General features: G+C 38.4%; 1 protein-coding gene across 6 annotated transcripts in view; it reads left to right on the top strand.

Annotated features, from left to right (window-relative positions):
* The window catches only part of pycr1a (pyrroline-5-carboxylate reductase 1a), a 134921-nt gene that overhangs the window by 56153 nt on the left and 73433 nt on the right, over window positions 1–5335 (top strand). The gene's annotated exons all lie outside the window — the stretch shown is intronic.

A 5335-nucleotide genomic window follows, 5' to 3' on the forward strand; every position in this document is an offset into this window, starting at 1 on the left:
ATTTAGAGGATTTGAAGCAAAAATATTTGTTGATGGTGTACTACGTGCCTAAAGCATTCATTATCTAATTTTTGGTGGATGTGGTGTTTAGCGACTTTTGCATCTGAACGCTTCATATATAACTAAATTAATTAGGTTATTTCACTGATAAAGTTATTCTCTTATATAAGGCAGTTGCTCACTTACTAATTTCAGTCAAACTTTAAGTTTCAGATCATGAAACTAATTTAAATATCAAATAATCACATATTGGAGTTTGGAAATAAGGGTTTTTATTATTAAGGGAAAACAAAATACAAAATGACAGACAGTTGAAGTCAGAATTACAACCCGGGCTCATTGTGGAAACGTAGCCCCGCGGACGTTTCTGCGGACCGCGATTTACGTCCCGGGAGGTACGTATTCGAGCGTTTTTTTGTTTTTGCGGATCCGCGAGAGGCCGCTGTGCGCGCTTTTTCGCGTCTTGGGCGCCTCTCTGGAGCGCGCGCCGTTCGCGTCCGCGCCATTCTCGCACGCAAAGCCGCCGGATCGGCCGACTCAGCTGACTCGGCCGCCCTCCTCTTCCTCCTCCTCCTCCTCCTCCTTCCCTAAACCTGAGCGACGGTTCGCAAAAGCCGTCCAGAAAAAAAAAAGAAGCAAAATCCCTCGTCTTCGATTTAGACCGTGTTTTCGGATCCCGCCGCGTTCTCGCCCTTATTTTTCGGATTTCGTTTTTCGTCTTACCTGATTTCCGGAACCGCTGTTCCCCGGACTCGATCCCGGTTGTCATCCCTGCGGCTGGCTCCTCCTCTGCCTCCTCCGGGGCGTCCGCTCCGCTGTGAACTAATCGGACAAACTGGTTGCATCGGGAAAGCCCTCCACTCGGAGGCGAGCCGTCGGCCGGCAAGCGCGAAGAGGAGGGGCGGAGCGGCGCCACACCGCCCCGCAGCGTTTGCTCGAAAAAAACTAAACGTGGCCTTACGTACCTCCAGCCACGTAACTCGCGGTCTCCAGAAACGTCCGCGGGGCTACGTTTCCAGAATGAGCTTGGGTTGCAGAATTATTAGCCCCCTGTTTATTTTATAAGATTTCTTCAACACATTTATCAACATAATAGTTTTAATAACTCATTTATAATAATGGATTTATTTTATCTTTGCTGTGATGACAGTGAATAATATTTGACTAGATATTTTTAAAGACACTTCTATACAGCTTAAAGTGACATTTAAAGGCTTAACTAGGGTAATTAGGTTAACTAGGCAGGTTAGGGTAATTAGGCAATATATTGTATAACGATGGTTTGTTCTGTAGACCATCGAAAATATATATAGCTTAAAGGGGCTAACAATATTGACCTTTAAATGATTTTAAAAAAATTAAAAACTGCTTTTATTCTAGCCAAAATAAAACAAATAAGACTTTCTCTGGAAGAAAAAAATATTATCAGACATACTGTGAACATTTCCTTGCTCTGTTAAACATCATTTGGAAAATATTTAAAAAATAACAATTAATTCAAAGGGGGGCTAATAATTCTGACTTCATCTGTAGCTTTGGATCATTTTCCTGCTGTAGAACTGAACTTCTTGTTGCTTCACCTTGAGGTCACTAACAGATGGCTGGACATTCTCCTTTAGGATATGTTGGTACAGAACAGAATTGAAATCCAGGTGCTGAAGCCGCAGAACTGCCCCAGACCATCACACTACCACCACAACATTTTACTGTAGGAATGATGTTCTTTTTCTGAAATGCAGTGTCACCTTTATGCCACAGATAATAGGACACATGCCTTCCAAAATGTCAACTCTTATCTCCAATAGTCTTTGAGATGTTTTCTGGCAAAACCCAAGACAAGCCTGTGCTTTTTGCTCAGAAGTGATTTTTGTCTTGGAACTCGGTCTCTTTCTTATGGTGGAGTCATGAACACTCGCCTTAACTGAGGCAAGGGAGGCCTGCAGTTCTTTGGATGTTGTTGTGGGGTCTTTTATAGTTGTTTTGTTCCTCTAAAATGTTTTAGACACCTGCATTAAAAACACCGCTTTGAATTTCTATATTTATGAGTTATCATGAACTAGTCTGTCATTTAATATGACTAACACCTGGGGACATACTTCACCTGAATTACACCATTCTTATAGTTTCATGTAAAAAGTAATCCTTAAGCTATAAGGAAATATGATAATAAGCATTGACTGAGAATCACTCTGATAGTTCCAGGGTATTAGCTTTTCTGATGAAAATGACTTTTGTCTATTATTTTGACGAGCCTTCTAAATATACAAGAAGAGATGCGCACAATGCATTTGATTTCATGACTGTAAGAGTCCATCTATTAGCCCAACGATGAAACTAACAGCATGGTCGAAGGTTTAATGCATGTAAGCCTTTTCTAGTGCTTCTGAAAATAATTTTATTATTTATTAGAATTTATTTATATTCGTTTTTTAGCTACGAATTCAATCTGACTCCATTTTAAATGATCCTAAAATTTAGATTGTATTTCTAATTGTAAGAACGGATCACATTCATCATTTATGATTTAATTTAGAGTTTTGATATTTTCTGGGGTCCGATATTCTAAATTGTACGTTCATTAGGGACCAACATCGCTCAGAGTTCCACGCCCCGGGTTTGCGCTTCTTCTAACGAACAATATGTTTACACTCTGGAAATAGTCAGAGGATGCAGGATTAACTATATTTAAATAGGCTGGTTGCATATCGCTCACCTTGTCCTAAAAAAATAGATCCTTAGCCAAGCCCATACAACTTGCTGCTTTCAGTGGTTAAATGATTAAAAGGTCTACATGTTATAGGCTCTGTATGGCTACATATAATCAAATGTGCCTATTAATCAATTTAATTTATGCCGTACTATAAAGGTAATGAAGACTCCTCGTAATCTACTGGATACAATGAATTCGCAAAACTCCAGAATTAATCAAAACTTAACATTTTATTTGTCAGGTAAAATTGCATTTTGCCAATTACATAATAAATCATCAGGGGTCCGTTCTTCGTACCTCGCTTAAATGATCTAAGATTATTTGGCAGATCCCGGATCTTTTAATCTTAATAACTGATCTCTCGCTAATTTGGTTCTTCAAACAAGTTCGCGAATCAGATTAGAATGTCTGGATAAACTGATCTGAGATCGCTGCGTGTGTTGTGAAGGACAGATCTATCGATCCTCGAAATCAAGATCAGCAATGCAACGATTGGCTGATGGCACAGCAGCGTAATGACATCATCTGATTAATATTCAATTATCTATGTGAGCAAAATTACATCAAATTAGCAGTAAACGGCTTGTTAAATATGACACGCAATAACCTTTCACATTTGTTGTGAGCTGCACGCTTTCCACTTTCATGTGTCAAGAGTATTCCTCGTGTATTTGAATGCAAATCAATGTTTTTATTATTATGTATAACTTTATTTATTTTATTAATGACTATAACTTTATATATATATATATATAGTTTAAAAATATGTACCATTTTCCCAAGCGTATATAAATACTACTGTAAGAAAATATCAGAATTCGGAACATACTTTCTGTATTATCTTTGCTTGAACTAAGCCGATCTAATCCTGTTTATATGAATTGAACCTGCTCCCGATCAGGTTTGACCTAGCAGAACTGTTGCTATGACAACAACTCTCGGATCAGCTTTGAAGAACGAAACGATCCTGGATCGTGTCAAATCGGCAATATCCAAATCCAGCTAACTGAGTAATCCACATACGAAGAACGGACCCCTGGAAGCCAATTCAGAGATGAGACTGTAGCAATACAACATCCATTAATCAAAGATAAATCCAAGAATTATAGATGCAAACCTGACCAGAGAAATACATTGCAGCATAAGTCTCAGAGATACTGCAATGGGGTGTCTTTTTACAAGATCCCCCTGACCCATATCACATCTTTACCTTATATACTCAAGTCAAAACAAACACCCATAAATTCAAGACAATAGAAGTGTCACAGAAACCCTTGCCTGGTGAATTTGAGGACTTAACCATCTCTGAGGAGGGAGAGCATCTTGTGAAGATCTTATCTATGTCAAAAACCCAATCAACATATACCAGTGAAATATTACTGTAAAATAAGACCACTTTACCAATCACACAGAGACATTTAAAATGTTACCAAACATGAATATAGTGCTGCAAGATAAACCATATTAAAACCTTGAACATTTTATGTGAAATGTGCTCTAATCAGAAGGTAACATAAGGGTCAAGAAGGGGGGCTTGAGGTGGAAGGAGAAGGATGACTTTCTCGCATTACCCCCTGCTGTAGTGTAGCTCTGTTTCTCTAGCCTAAGGCCCAGTTTACACTAGTGCGTTTTAGTTTTAAAACGGCGTTTTAAAATGAAAATGATCCGCGTCCACACTTGCATTTTACCCAGCGTTTCTGAACAGCTCTCCGTCCATACCAAAACGCTGGAACGCACATCACGTGACCACACACTCTCAGGCAATTGCTGCAGCATGTTGGTCCCACTTTATATTAAGTGGCCTTAACTAATATGTACTTACACAGAAATTTAATAGTTTGTTACAATGTACTTATTGTGTAAATACATGTATTTACTGTGTACTTATGCTTGATTAAATACATGTATGTAATTTCATCTGTAGTTAACTTTTGTATATACATTTGTAAATACACTGTTGACCATCCCTTACACCTTAACCCACCCTTAAACCTACCCACACCACCAAACCTGTCCATAACCCAACCTCTATCCCAACTCAAAAGCACCACAAGTGTTCTCAAATACATCATAAACACAGTAAGTACATTGTATTTATTTTTTGATGTAAGTACATAGTAGTTAAGGACACTTAATATTCTACCCAGATGAGAGCTCTGCTAGCATCTCCCACTGGATCTAATCTCACTATATTTATTAAACGGGATATTTCATTCATCTTGTTGTCTTTATCTAATGACATATTCCCTGACTTTGGTCATTGGAATCTATTACTTGTTCTCAGGTAACGTGTTTTGGCTGAGTGCAAAGATAAGTTAATGATTAATAGCTACGTAGCCTACATTCTGTATATTGACTGATCGCTTGCCTTCATTTCCTATAATGTATAAACTTATTGCATGTTATACTTTTATAATGGCCATTATCGATTATTAAAACTGATATTCAGCAAAAGAGAGGCTGTGTTTCGTAATTTCCCTGAAATTGAAAGGAGGCAGTGGTTATCGGCTCCGTTTTGTTATAAATATCCACACAGTGAAGATGACGCTCATAAATGCAGCACGGCGCCTCAACATTTCTGCTGTCTGTTAAGTTGCTACTATTAAAATGAAAATAGGCAGTTCC

The sequence above is a fragment of the Danio rerio genome, chromosome 3, assembly GCF_049306965.1.
Source record: "Danio rerio strain Tuebingen ecotype United States chromosome 3, GRCz12tu, whole genome shotgun sequence".
Classification (NCBI taxonomy): Eukaryota; Metazoa; Chordata; class Actinopteri; order Cypriniformes; family Danionidae; genus Danio; species Danio rerio.